The following is a 15,553-nucleotide window of genomic DNA, read 5'->3' as shown; positions in this document are numbered from 1 at the left end:
TCTGCTAAGCAGATCACGTCTGGTTTGTCAGAAACAACCTGTATGGAGAGATCAGTCAAGTTTAAGCGAAGGCCCCGGATGTTTGAGGTCCATACCGTTAATGAAGAGGAAGGGGGAGCACCGGATACAGAACAGGGGGGGGGGGGGGGGGTTGGGGTAGGGTAAGATGTGGAAGAGGAGGAAGAGGTAGGGAGAGCTGTTGAAGGTGTGTCAGAGATTTCAGAATAGCTTGGAGAAAGGGAAGAATGGGGCGGACAAAAGGTTTGATGGTGATTGGGTGAGGCACAGTGAGGTGTTGTTTGAGGAGGGGGAAGAGCGAGGCAGAAGGTTGGGGGAGATGGAGGTGAGAGTTGGAAGGGGGAAGAAGCGGGGAGGACGATTTGAGGAGGAGGGGTGAGAGGGGGGAAATGGAGTAGAAATGAGGGTGGGGAGATTTGAAGGGGAGGGGCTAGGGGGGAGTTTAGGAGGGAAGGGACAAGGGGGAGGATTTGAAAGGGATGGGAGATGGGGGAGATTTCGAGGGGAGGGGTGAGGGCGGAGTCTAGGAGGGGAGGGGCGAGGGGGAGTCTAGGAGGGGAGGGGTGTGGGGGGAGTTTAGGAGGGAATGGGCAAGGGGGGAGATTTGAAAGGGATGGGTGATGGGGAGGATTTTGAGGGGAGGGGGAAGATTTGAAAGGGATGGGTGATGGGGAAGATTTGGAGGGGAGGGGCAAGGGGGAAGATTTGAAAGAGATGGGTGATGGGCAAGATTTGGAGGGGAGGGGCAAGGGGGGAGATTTGGAGGTAAGGGGTGATGGGGAAGTTTTGGAGTGGGGGGGTGATGGGGAAGATTAGGAGGGGAGGGTGAGATTGGATTTTAGAAAGTGTACGATTAATGGGAAACGAACATTTATTGCAAAATGAGTTTCTTGTGACCTTCGAGTCAAAAATACGTTTAAGGACGCTGGAGGGGGGATGGAGTGCAGTTGAGTTTAGGGAATGTAGGAAAGAGGAACTGTAAGAGATGGAATTTTTTTTTGGAATGAATAGATTTGGTGAGCAAGTCGAAAGCATCCTTTTATAGAAGAAGAAGAAGAAAAAGGTGTTATAATATACGACAGAATACAGTACTTCAGGGGAAAGTTTAAACATTTTAAAATTTAACAGTGAAAACTATCTGGGGAAATGGAGGTGAAACACGTGATCGAAGAACGAACGAACGAATAAGAACAACGAATAAACGAATAAGAACAACGAATAAGAATAAAGAAGTAATATTTTTTAAATTTTTTTTTCAATTGAGATTTTAAACAAGGACGTATGGGGTGAAAAGACTGGGAAAAACTGAGAGAACGAAAGTAGTTGGAGACAATCAACGGACCGCTGAGATAAAAACATAGCCTCAAGGTAGGACACGGTAGCCTACAAGGCTTCAAAAGACGCGACACGAATAAATCGACGATTTTCTATTCAGGTATGAAAAATTAACACCGATAATCTTCCTAAGGACACACTATAGGTACACACACCGAACGATAAATACAGTTTCGACAAAAACACAATTGTGAACAATTACTTAAATTCGAAAGCATGAGAGCGTGGACAGCTTCGAAAAAACGTGACTTGCCGACAAAGATCTCGCGAGATCTCCCAAAATGAGATTGAGATTGGATTACATTGACATTTTTTGTCACTGATCTACACGTAGTAGCCCATTCTGTCAAAGTGGAATTTGTTTTGAGAAATGTTTACAAAATAATTAATTCATCTTTTGATGAAACCATCCTCATATTCATCGTTCTCAAATCTAAATTTCTTGAGAATATAGAAATAATAACAAATTTCACTTCACTGTTCCAATATTTATGGAGAGTACCATATATCTGTATATATATATACATATTATATACAGTCCTACAGCACGGCATTTATACATATATACAGTCTTTGTCGAAAATATTGGCACCCTTGCACTTTTTTCAAATAAATCACAATTTTCTCGAAAAGGAACGAAGACAGGAGAAGTACATGGAGAAGAGGAAGAAGTTGTTTCTTGGGTTTGTTGATCTGGAGAAAGCATTCGATAGGGTTCCACGCAAAGTATTGACATGGGCATTGCGGAAGTTCGGAGTGGAGGAATGGTTGATCAGAGTAGTGATGGCAATGTACAAAAGAGCGCGCACAGCTGTAAGGACGAAGGACGGGAACAGTGGTGAGTTTGAGGTGAAGGTGGGAGTGCATCAGGGGTCGGTACTAAGTCCACTACTATTTGTAGCTGTGATGGAGGTGCTGGCTCAGAACGTAAAGGAGGGTTTACCGTGGGAGTTGTTGTATGCAGATGATCTGGTGTTGATTGCGGAAAATATGGATGGACTGAAGGAAAAGATGAACAAGTGGAAGGAATGTATGGAGACAAAAGGTCTGAAGGTGAATATCGGAATGACGAAGGTGATGGCAAGTGGTAAAGCATGTGGTGAGGTGGAAAGAACTGGGAAGTGGCCCTGTGCTCTGTGTAGGAAGGGTGTCGGAGTGAACTCCATTCAATGTACAATGTGCGCTGAGTGGGTTCATCAAAAATGTAGTGGTCTGAGAGGGTCATTAACCAGTGTGGCAGCTACATTCAAATGTAAGGTGTGCACAGAGGGAGCTGCAGATGGAGGAAATGTTGAGTTGGATCTTGGAGACGGCATGAAGCTGGAAGGTGTGAAAACATTTTGCTACCTCGGAGACATGCTGAATGGAGAAGGTGGATCAGACTCGGCAACGGCTGCTAGAGTGAGATGTGCATGGAAGAAGTTTCGGGAACTGAGTGGCGTGCTGATGAGGAGGGGAGTGTCGTTGAAACTGAAGGGAAAGGTGTATGCTGCATGTGTGAGAAGTGTTATGATTTATGGGAGCAAGACATGGGTAATGAACGTAGAGCAGCAACGAAGGTTGGAAAGGGTGGAAATGCAAATGGTATGATGGATGTGCGGAGTATCATTGAGAGAGAGGAAGACAAATGATGAATTGCGAAAGAGGATGGGAATAGAGCCTGTGATTGATGCTGTGAAGATGAACAGGTTGAGATGGTTTGGTCATGTGTTGAGGAAGGATGAAAGTGACTGGTTGAGAAGAGTGATGGAAATGAATGTAGAAGGAAGTCTAGGACGGGGAAGACCGAGAAAGACTTGGCTAAAGATGGTGGAAGAAGAAATGCGGGCAAGGGGGTTAACAAGGAGAGATGCAGAAAATAGGGCAAAATGGAGAAGATTGTCATGGGGACCGCAAGGCTAACCCCCGCTCTAGCAGGGAAAATGGGCTTAAAAATTGTTGTTGTTGTTGTTTCTCGAAACATAAGTTGAAATTGACAAAATTATTTGGTCTCTACATTTCTTTATTTCACTATTAATATTACAGACTTTTTTTTTTTTTACAAAGAATCTGTAACTTTTGAAAATTAATCAATTAAGCAAGTAATCATAAAATTTAATGATTAATTGATTAATCAATAAATGAAAAATATCCTTCACAGCCAAATTACTTGGTCATTATTGTGTCCAAATATCAGCTTCCTAGCTCATAAAGTGCCTGAGATATCTCCAGATCAGAAAGACAATGAATAAGTATGGTACTTAATTAATCAATAAATTGATTAATCAAAAAACAAAGAATACTGTTTTTGCCAAAGCACTTGTTCAGTAATGGGCCCAAATTTCAGCTTCCTATCTCAAAGGATGGCTGAGATATCGCCCGGACAAACAAGAAAACAAAGAAACAAACAAAAAACAAAAAAGAAAACAAACGGAGTGAAAACTGAGTACTCCCTTTGGTGTGTGGCGATGATGTCATGCAGCACCTGGAGATGGAATAGAAAAGGAGGAGTGTACAAAAATGATGTTTTTTGGAATTTCAAGTTTATTTCCTACTTCATGGTGGGATTTTGCACACAGTGTGAGTATGAGGGCTAACTAGATAGCCTTGAGGTGTTACACATTTGCCTCTCAGCTGTGTAGCCTGGATTCAAATCTCAGCACAAGTATGAACTGTCACCCTGGTGTTTCACATTCAGGGAGAGGCATCATATACAGTATGTGTTCGTCCCGCGGGTATTAAACTGGGTGTCCAGTCCTGTAGCATTATATAGTGGATCCCACAGCCTTTAAACGAAGAGCCAGGCGAGTTATCGCCGGCACCCTGAACAAATTAAAAATTCCTGCCTGGACTGCAGGACAAGTGTTCTGCTCTTCTTGGAGGTTGCCATCTCAGATTGTGGTTGCTGTCTGGACAGCAGCTCCTGCACTACAACATTGGCCAGGAAGTTTTCATGTCACATGTAAACAGCCTTTGGTGAAGAAGAGCAATCGACATTCAGATGTCAAGTAAAAATACTAACCACCACATCCAGTAATTCTGCAGATATATTTTTATGCAATGCACAATGTTGGTGAACTAACTCTAAAGCTTCCCTTTTTAAAATATTGTACACCGCTCCTTTCCTATGCCATCTCCAGGCTCCATAACGTCATTGCCGGGCACCGGAGGGGGCTCGGCAATGACGCACGCTGAAAGGGAGTACTCAGTATTCACTGTGGTTGTTTGTTGTATACCGCACCTTTCCTATGTCATCTCCAGGCGCTGCAAATCGTCATTGCTGGGCACCGAAGGGGGCTCGGCAATGACACGCTGAAAGGGAGTACTCAGTATTCACTGTGGTTGTTTGTTGTACACCGCTCCTTTCCTATGCCATCTCCAGGCGCTGCATATCGTCATTGCCGGGCACCGAAGGGGGCTCGGCAATGACACGCTGAAAGGGAGTACTCAGTTTTCACTCTGGTTGTTTGTTTGTTTTCTTGTTTGTTTGTTTGTCCGGGCGATATCTCAGACATCCTTTGAGCTAGGAAGCTGAAATTTCGGCACAATAGTGAGCAAGTCCTTTGTCAAAAACGGTTATAGCTTCGGTTGTCAAAAACGGTTACGTTATAGCTTCGAACGAAGCACTGGTAGTTTAGGTATGATATTAGCCAATTGATTAAGAAAATATTTTTTGATCATTGTTTATTGATTTTAATTATGGAATGAATCAATCAATTATTGTACACAGCCAAATTACTTGCTCACCTTCTGCTCTTTTTTTTTTTTTTTTTTTTTTTTGTATACAAGATCGAGGCTCGTGAAAGAGCTAACATTAATCACACAAAAAGACAAACCGACACACAAAACACAAAAAACAAGGGGAGCGGCAGACAAGATGGGGAGAGAGGGGGAAGGACACAAACACAACATTTGAGAGCAGGGACATCGGGAGGACTTGGGGGGAGGTGGGAGAGGAATAAAACATATGAACACTGCAAGGACTCTGGGGTGAATTACCGGGCGTAGAAAAGATCAAGGTTTTCGATGGGGGAAGATAAGAGATGGTGGTGAACAGCTGTTTTAAAGACCTGGAGGGAGGAGTGGGATTGAAGGGAGTGGGGGAGTTTGTTCCAGAGGCGGGAGAAAAGGGGAATGAAAGAGTGAAGGTGAGCAGAGAGCCTAGACTTTGGCAGTTTAACCATAAGAGGGTTGCAGGCAGATCTTGTGCGACCTGAAGGAATATTGGGGGGACAGAGCACAGAGAGAGCTGGGGGAGCAAGGCCGGAGAGGAGTCGGTAGAAGACAGAAAGACCACCAACCTGCCTGCTGTGGAAGTACTGTACTGCATTAATATACTGTACTGCATGGTATTAAATGTACTCCAGCATTAATCAAAACTAATATGGAAGTAGAGATCTTGTTGATCGTTGGAATTGGAACACGAAGCAGAGAAACTATTTCGTAAATGAATGTCAGGAATGTATCTCATGGGAATGGTAATCTCTTGTCCACCTGGTCACAGCCCCAGGCTGGAGCACCCTCCTATTGTGAGGCAAATGGAAACTCGCAGCAGGAGGGGAGCGAGCTGGTGCCGGTGAGACGACCGAGTAACGTTTGCGGAGAACGGATTAGGATTAGCGGAGGAAGGATTAATACTGCGGTGCCCATAAAAGCGGGAACATCTCCTTGACTCGACATCACTTGTCATCAGAAGCTCTGCCCGACGGAACGAACGAATACCAAAGAGAAGCAGCGCCAGGAGATCACCGGCGAACAAGAGGAACCAACGACTTGAATTACTAGATTCGTTATAGTATTGTAGTACCCATTATATTGAAACAAGTGAATTAGGAGTTAATAAAGTCTGGATCTTTGTAAACCTGTTTTCCGGTCATTGGTCTTGAGTCCCAAACCACTTCCACGACAATTTGGCAAGCCAGATAGGGGTCAAATTGGACACAGCATCTGAAAAGGTAAGAATTATTCCTTGTTATCCTTGTCCAAAATATGATGTACGAACCTGCGTTTAGTTTTTGTACATACATGGTGGAGGAGGTGGTGTTGGGCTTCTCTACGCACCAATACCGCGCTATAGGTAACGTAACGATCATCCGAGGAGTGTAAACGTATTTTTGCGCTGTCTGAATAAAAATTAGCCAGTTCTGACATGATAATTAAGAAACCCTGCGGAGCATGGTGAACGGACTGACCCATGAAGTGCACCATGGGGGCGATCTGTTTTCCGAGTTCTGTAGGGCGCGTACATTCGGGGAAGAAGGAAAAAAAAAAAATGTTTTTCCCGCCATTTTCTAAAACACCTAAAACTCGTTCGATTAACATATAAATTAATGACAGACAACGCCATCTCATGCCGGTCCAGAAATATTGTGAAAGATGGCGATTGGATGAAAATTGCATACCGACACTCCCTCACTGTCGCTCATTGTCCCTCATTTCCATTCCGGCTACCTGTCTCTTGCTCCCGCTCCTTCTCCCTCCCTCTAGTTCCCATTGGCGGACGCTTTGCGAGAAGCAAAGCGTTTGTGTGAACCCTCAACCTCAACCTAAGTTGAAGTTGTTGCTGCAGTGTTGTTGTTTTTTTTGTGTATTTTCTCTGCGCCCCGTGCTCGCAGATTTGGTTGGTACATATATTTTATTGAAAGGTGAAAGATTTATCTGCGATTAAGCTTCAAAATATACACAAAGAATTAAGTTAAGCACCCCCCCCGTTTTTTTACAACCTCGCACATTACAAGTTTGTTGTCGTCAAAACAGTGTAATATACCCATGATATTGCTATATTTTCTGGAGAAGTGATATTATGGTCACATAAAAACATAACAATCATGCCGTTTTCAATATTTTATTCTGAATAATTTAAGGTGAAATTTTTTGGGAATTTTAGGCATATTTTCACCTCAATTTAAGTATGGAGCTATAGGTCCATCACGGACAGTGTGGATGACGTTTATGTTTTCTAACGTACAGTCATTGTTCTGAGAAGACCTCTAGTGATCTTTGCATCAATAACGTGTGTAGGACCCACGTGATCGGATCACTGACTCAACCCTACGTCTCATAGACCCTGTAAGCCGTCGTATGCGTTGCTGTGGCAGGTTGTTCCATTCCCGATGTAATGCACGTTCCAATTCATCCAGATTGGCTATTGGAGGGACCATCTTCGCAATTTGTCGTCCCAACATGTCCCAAACGTGCTCGAGGGGGTTCAGGTCAGGACTGTACGCAGGCCAGGGGATGGTTGTCACAGCACCTTGCTCCAGCAAGGCTCGGACGCGTCTCGCACGGTGAGGCCTGGCGTTGTCATCCATGAAGATGGGTCTGCTGGCGAGGGTGTGGTCATCGAAGTGCGGGATTACGGTGGTATTCAGGATTTCCTCGGCATATCGCTCTCCGTTGAGGTTACCTCGCACAGTTATCAGGTCCAAGGTGCTGTGACAACCATCCCCTGGCCTGCGTACAGTCCTGACCTGAACCCCCTCGAGCACGTTTGGGACATGTTGGGACGACAAATTGCGAAGATGGTCCCTCCAATAGCCAATCTGGATGAATTGGAACGTGCATTACATCGGGAATGGAACAACCTGCCACAGCAACGCATACGACGGCTTACAGGGTCTATGAGACGTAGGGTTGAGTCAGTGATCCAATCACGTGGGTCCTACACACGTTATTGACGCAAAGATCGCTAGAGGTCTTCTCAGAACAATGACTGTACGTTAGAAAACATAAACGTCATCCACACTGTCCGTGATGGACCTATAGCTCCATACTTAAATTGAGGTGAAAATATGCCTAAAATTCCCAAAAAATTTCACCTTAAATTATTCAGAATAACATATTGAAAACGGCATGATTGTTATGTTTTTATGTGACCATAATATCACTTCTCCAGAAAATATAGCAATATCATGGGTATATTACACTGTTTTGACGACAACAAACTTGTAATGTGCGAGGTTGTAAAAAAACGGGGGGGGGGGTGCTTAACTTAATTCTTTGTGTATATAAAAATTGATCTGCTTGGTGTTAGTTTAAGGGCTGTTCCAAATTTATCCTGGTTAAACACCAAAATCTGTCTATCAAATTTTGTCCAGGTCCATCACTAAGCTTTTGAGACATGCTTCACGCTTAATGAAAGACAATAATTAAGTGCTTTTGTGGAAAGGCAGTGGCAAACCACCCAATGTCACCACTTTCATGAGCTCAGAGAAATAAAAAATTCCAAATTCCACTCTGCTGGGTCAATTGAAATCGGCAGCAGAGTGAGAATCAACAGACAATGGAACAGCTAGCGACGAGTGTTTGTGAGTGGCAACCACCCTCTGGTCAAGGCTCATAAAAAAAAAAAAAAAAAAAATTGATACTTATTGATTCGGCACGCTTACAATAGAAATTAATGGCGAGGGTTGTGGTTGGGTCGATGGGTTGTTGTGGTTGGGTCGATTTTGCGAAATGAACGTTCTTTGAACAAATTAAATGGTGAACCGAATGAAAATTAAGGATTTTTTGAAATTGTTGTTGACTTTGGCCTATGTTGAATAAAATAGTTGTTGATTGAACGAGTTGACTGATATATAAATCCCATTTGAATGACAAGTGAACCGAATGAAAATAAGGATTTTTGAAATTGTTGTTGACTTTGGCCTATGCTGAATAAAATAGTTGTTGATTGAACTAGTTGACTGATATATAAATCCCATTCAAAAGTCAAGTGAATCGGATGAAAATTGAGGATTTTTGAAATTGTTGATGACTTTGGCCTATGTTGAATAAAATAGTTGTTGATTGAACTAATTGACTGATATATAAATCCCATTCAAAAGTCAAGTGAATCGGATGAAAATTGAGGATTTTTGAAATTGTTGTTGACTTTGGCAATGTAAGTTGAATAAATAGTGGTTGGTTCAATTTCAGTTTACTGATAAGTAAATTCAACGTTTTGGGAACATTCAAATGTTGGGTTTTGCTAACGTTTCCACAACGTCGCTACAACGTTTCACTTTCGTTGTTGCAACGTTTTGCTCCAACGTTTTGGGAACATTCAAATGTTGGGTTTTGCTGACGTTTCCACAACGTTGTTTCAACGTTTTTCACATTACTTTCCTGCAACATTGAAATAATGTTGTTGTAAAACGTTTCCACAACGTCGCTACAACGTTTCACTTTCGTTGTTGCAACGTTTTGCTTCAACGTTTTGGGAACACTCAAATGTTAAGTGAATCGGATGAGAATTCACGAGTTATTTAATTATTAGAAATTAATGAAGTACTTATTTAATTAATTACATTTCTTTCTCTTCTGACCATGAACTTGGTGTCGACCTGCAGGCCAAACCGTTGGTCAGATGAGCTCGATACCTTGACCAATTATAGTAAGTCACTTGATTGGATGCATATATTAATTATGACATCATAAGTCACGTGACATGGCGGCCATGGTGGATTTCTTGAAAACCTTTAAAATGCATCCCTGCGTTCATTTTTCGATCGATTGAGTTGAAATTTTGAACAATCGGATCTGGACTGTCGTTGTTAACGACTCTGGCATGCACCCGTCCAATCAGGATGGAGCGGTATGGTCCCCGGATCATCACTGCCCGCAGTTTTAATTAGTTTTACTTTTACCTTTCACTTTTTCTGTTCATTGTTCTCTTGGTCATACAATTTTTTGAAGACATGCATGTCATGATATAGGAAATGTTTGTTCTGTTGAACGGAAGAAATGTTTATGGTTAATTTAATTAAACGTGGGAGAGGGCAACACCACAAAGCATACCTCTTTAAGGTGTGTATAAACCCTGGAACATTTCAGCAATCAATACGATGCTGAAATGGTGTAATTTAATTAAACGTGGGAGAGGGCAACACCACAAAGCATACCTCTTTAAGGTGTGTATAAACCTTGGAACATTTCAGCAATCAATACGATGCTGAAATGGTGTAATTTAATTAAACGTGGGAGAGGGCAACACCACAAAGCATACCTCTTTAAGGTGTGTATAAACCCTGGAACATTTCAGCAATCAATACGATGCTGAAATGGTGTAATTTAATTAAACGTGGGAGAGGGCAACACCACAAAGCATACCTCTTTAAGGTGTGTATAAACCCTGGAACATTTCAGCAATCAATACGATGCTGAAATGGTGTAATTTAATTAAACGTGGGAGAGGGCAACACCACAAAGCATACCTCTTTTAAGGTATGCATAAACCCTGGAACATTTCAGCAATCATGACGATTTTCTCATGTCACCTGAAATGGTGTAATATTGTGTAATATGGTCGACCTTGGGTTTGTTTGGGTTTGTTGTTTATTTTTGTGGATGTATATTTTTGCGTATTTTGCATATATTTTCACGACTAATTCCAGTTAACACCCTGCAAAATTTGCTCGTTTTTCTGGCCGAGTCGAAAGTGCGTTGAGTTCCTATGGCATGCGCCATTAAAAGCGCCGTGTAATGGTTGAGCTCCCTTTATTTCGTTTTGGTCACGCGGATGAGCAGACAAAATGACGAATGCTGCGGCTGGAACAGTAGAAGCGATTTTCTTTTAATTGTTTAATGATTATTCGATATTGTTATGACTTATTGTCAATAGGTATACTAAGTGGTCAGGAGGTAGCCTTTTGCTATGTACAGTTTATTTTATTGTTGATTATACCACATAGCTGTGGTGATAAAGGAAATGTTTGTTTTTCAAATAGATGATTATGATATGACCATGATTATAAAATCATGATGATTATTATGAATGATATCATAGGGTTCCAATGCAGAATGATTGCACGAACTTGGAAAAGAACTTTCAAGCCCTATGGGATAAATTGGGTATTACAAGTGATGGAGTTTCAAAATTTAGCATGATTGAAGGAATTTGACAGTCCCATTTCAGGAGTTTTACGAAATTTATATTGCCAAGAGATTTTGGGTACTATTAAAAGAAAAATTGACGAGATATTTTTCCCAAAGAACTTTAATATCTGCCATCCATTTTGGCTGTCTCACGAATGAAGGATGAGTTGCCTTTAGTGGTTGCAAAGAAAATTTGTGGAGACCAGGCAAAATGGGAAAATATGTCAGATATGACCCTAGGACAGAACAGTGATTCGTCAATTGACATGAGGTATGAACCAGAGGTGACGACCGATGATCTTCAATCTCAGTCAATAGATGGACCTGTCCTGACATCATTGGGGAAAGGGCTTATGCACGGAGTCATCCAAAATGATTAATTTGATTTATTGATGAATATTGATAAATTAATTGAAATTGAATAATTGAATTGAACTGAATAAATTTAATTGAATAAATTGAACTGAATAAATTGAATTGAATATATTGATTGTTTGATTGATGAAAATGCAGTCTCAAGAAAGAAGCTTTGATATCTTTGTGAGATATTATCAATGTGAAGACAACCTTGGAAAATTGAGCAAGGTGGTGAGTTTATATATAGATATATATGTGCGGTTACCATTGTGTGATTTCCCCTTCAACAGAGCGGACACCTGAGGATTCACCCATTTCATACTGACCCTTTGGCTCATCTGCAAATACTGATCTGTGAGATTGGATTGTGCAAAAGCCACAGGTGAGAGAGATTCTCTGGAAATCACCGTTTGAACAGGTGGAGAGATCCTTCCTGGAGGTACGAGTTTTTTTTTTTTTTTTTTTTTTTTTTTTTTGTATACAAGATCGAGGCTCGTGAAAGAGCTAACATTAATCACACAAAAAGACAAACCGACACACAAAACACAAAAAACAAGGGGAGCGGTAGACAAGATGGGGAGAGAGGGGGAAGGACACAAAAGAGAGGGGGAAGGACACAAACACAACATTTGAGAGCAGGGACATCGGGAGGACTTGGGGGGAGGTGGGAGAGGATTAAAACATATGAACACTGCAAGGACTCTGGGGTGAATTACCGGGGGTAGAAAAGATCAAGGTTTTCGATGGGGGAAGATAAGAGATGGTGGTGAACAGCTGTTTTAAAGACCTGGAGGGAGGAGTGGGATTGAAGGGAGTGGGGGAGTTTGTTCCAGAGGCGGGAGAAAAGGGGAATGAAACAGTGAAGGTGAGCAGAGAGCCTAGACTTTGGCAGTTTAACCAGAAGAGGGTTGCAGGCAGATCTTGTGCGACCTGAAGGAATATTGGGGGGACAGAGCACAGAGAGAGCTGGGGGAGCAAGGCCGGAGAGGAGTCGGTAGAAGACAGAAAGACCACCAACCTGCCTGCGGTGAGTGAGTGAAAGGCCCTCGGCGTTGACTACATCGCAGGAGATTCCAATGATTCTGAAAGCTTTGGCCTCAACAGCGTGAAGCCGAGCAAGGTGTGAGGCAGGAGCACCAGCCCAGAGGGGGGAACAGTATTCCATTGAGCTGCGGATGAAAGCCTTGTATGTGGTGAGGAGCTCAGGTGTGCCAAGGAAGGACTTCGCACGACGGAGGATGCCCAGTCGGCGACTGGCTTTGGAGGCCAGCTTGGAAATGTGGTTTTCCCAAGAAAGATCATGGCAGATAGTGAGACCCAAAAGCTTGAGCGACAGAACTTCTTGGAGAGGATTGTTGAGAAAGTAGATGGGAGGGTTGTCCAGTCGGTCCTTTCGGAGAGACATTGTAAGAGTGTGAGATTTGTCAGGATTGAAAGACATGTTCCACTTGTTTGACCAGTCTGTGATTTTGTCCAGGTCTGCAGAGAGTGAGGAGGCTGCAGACTGCCGATCTGAGGGATGAGGAATGGAGCGACAGAGAGTAGAGTCGTCAGCAAAGAGATAGAGAGGATTTTCAAGAGAGTCAGAGAGATTATTGATGAAGACCAGAAAAAGCACAGGGCCCAGAACACTACCTTGGGGAACTCCAGCCTGAACAGGAAGAGGAGATGAGAGAAACCCATTCAGGGCCACACGTTGACTACGACCAGAGAGGAAGTCCGCCAGCCATGCGTGGAGATTTCCATGGATACCAAAGGAGGAGAGTTTGGAGAGCAGAGCAGGGTGCCAGACCGTATCGAAGGCACGTGAAATGTCAAGGGAGACAGCTCTAATTTCCTGTTTGGCATTGAGGACCTCCATCCATTGTTGAGAAAGCAGAAGCAGCATGTCCAGAGTAGAGTGACCAGGTCTGAAACCAAATTGATGATCAGAGATCAAGCCGTTGGAGAAGAGGAAAGATTTAATATCTGAAGCAATGATGGATTCCATGACTTTGCTGATAATTGGGAGAAGGCTGATTGGTCTGTAGTTGCTGGGATCTGTTTTTGCACCTTTTTTGTGCAAAGCGGTGATGTTGGCTGATTTCCAAGCAGATGGCAGATGACCTTGAGCAAAAGAGAGGGTGAAGAGAACAGAAAGAGGGAGTGAAAGTGCAGAAGCACATGATTTTAGGACCCGTGGGCTGATGCCGTCAGGACCAGTTGCAGAATCAGAGTCGAGGGTTGCCAGAAACTTTTCCACCTTGTCAGGAGGAAAGGACACAGAGTCCAGGAGCAGCTGGGTACGACTGGGTACGGTGGGTACAGAGAGGGATGGGTTTGGGACACAAGATTTAGAGGCAAACACAGAGTTGAGGCATTCAGCTTTTTCACGTGCGGAGTCAGCCGTTAAGCCGTTTGAGGTGAGGGAGGGGATGGAGGGGGAACAAACACCAGAAACAGATTTGACCAGACGCCACCAGGATTTGGAAGAGGGAGACAGATAAGAGAGTTCGGTCTTGAGAATGGTGAGATATTGTTTCCTGGCTCTCCTGAGGGTGGACACACACTTGTTTCGGGCTTTGTGAAAGGAAATGAGATTTCCTTCCGTTGGATTTGCTTTCCAGGAGACGAAAGCAAGTTGTTTCAGGGCAACAGCCTCACCACAAGATTCTGTGTACCATGGACGGGAGGAAGGGTATGACAACTGAAGACGAGATGGTATAAATCTGTGCATGAGAGAGAGCAATTTACTTTGAAAGAATTCCCAGGATGAGTTGATGTCAGAGGCGGTAGAGATGGGAGACCAGTCCAGATGATTGATGGCTGCTTGAAGACCGTGCCAGTTGGCCTGAGTGAAATGCCAGACTCGTCGACGCTGAGGAGGCTCTCTGAGAATGGTCAGAGAGATGTCCACTTTGACAAGCACATGATCAGATGAGCCGATTGGAGCAGAAGAAGAGCAGCAGACATTTTCAGGGAAGTTTGTCATAACCAAATCCAGAAGAGAAGATGCTCCGTTGACTGAGATCCGGGTCGGGAAATTGACAGATTGTGTCAGTCCCAGTGAGTCGCAGAAGTCCTTTGCTGAAGAGCCATGGCTGGTGAGAGAGGTACCCACACCCAGCCAACTGGCATGGTGACAATTGAAATCACCACATATGAGGAAGAGAGAGTTGGGATGGGTAGATAGAAGTTGGTCCATATTATCAGACAGTGAGATGTAGATGGAGTCATCACTGTTTGGTGGACGGTACAACACACATATGAACAAAAGGTGGGAGCGAAGGGGAAGCCGTAGCCAAAGGTATTCCTGGGGGTGAGGTGGAGAGAGGGCAGTGCAGGGCGAGTGAGGAAGAGAGTTTTTTATAAAGATAGCAACCCCCCCTCCAGGACGAGGCTCAGGCCTATCATACCGGAGGAGGGAGTAACCTGGGAGAGATACCAAGGAATCAGAGACATCATGAAGGAGGAAAGTTTCTGTTAAGCAGATCACGTCTGGTTTGTCAGAAGCAACCTGTATGGAGAGATCAGTCAAGTTTGAGCGAAGGCCCCGGATGTTTGAGGTCCATACTGTTAAAGAAGAGGAAGGGGGAGCATCGGATACAGAACAGGGGGAGGGAGCGGTACGGTATGATGTGGAAGAGGAGGAAGAGCTGTTAGGGAGAGCTGTTGAAGGTGCGTCAGAGATTTCAGAACAGCTTGGAGAAAGGGAAGTATGGGGCGGACAAAAGGTTTGATGGTGAATGGGTGAGGCGCAGTGAGGTGTTGTTTGAGGAGGGGGAAGAGTGAGGCAGAAGGTTGAGGGAGCTGAAGGTGAGCGTTGGAAGGGGGAAGAAGCGGGGAGGACGCTTTGAGGAGGAGGGGTTAGAGGGGAGTCTAGGAGGGGAGGAGTGAGGGAGGGTCTCAGAGGGGAGGGAGTGAAGCTTTAGAGGAACAAGCGACAACACATCCAACGCTACTTTGATAAAAGGCAGAATGGGAAATGGAGCCTGCAAGAATACACAAGGACAACCAGAGATTCCACAAA

The sequence above is a fragment of the Myxine glutinosa genome, chromosome 11, assembly GCF_964187855.1.
Source record: "Myxine glutinosa chromosome 11, kmMyxGlut1.1, whole genome shotgun sequence".
NCBI classification, from domain to species: domain Eukaryota; kingdom Metazoa; phylum Chordata; class Myxini; order Myxiniformes; family Myxinidae; genus Myxine; species Myxine glutinosa.
The sequence above is the reverse complement of the archived record's forward strand: the minus strand, read 5'-3'. Positions refer to the sequence as shown.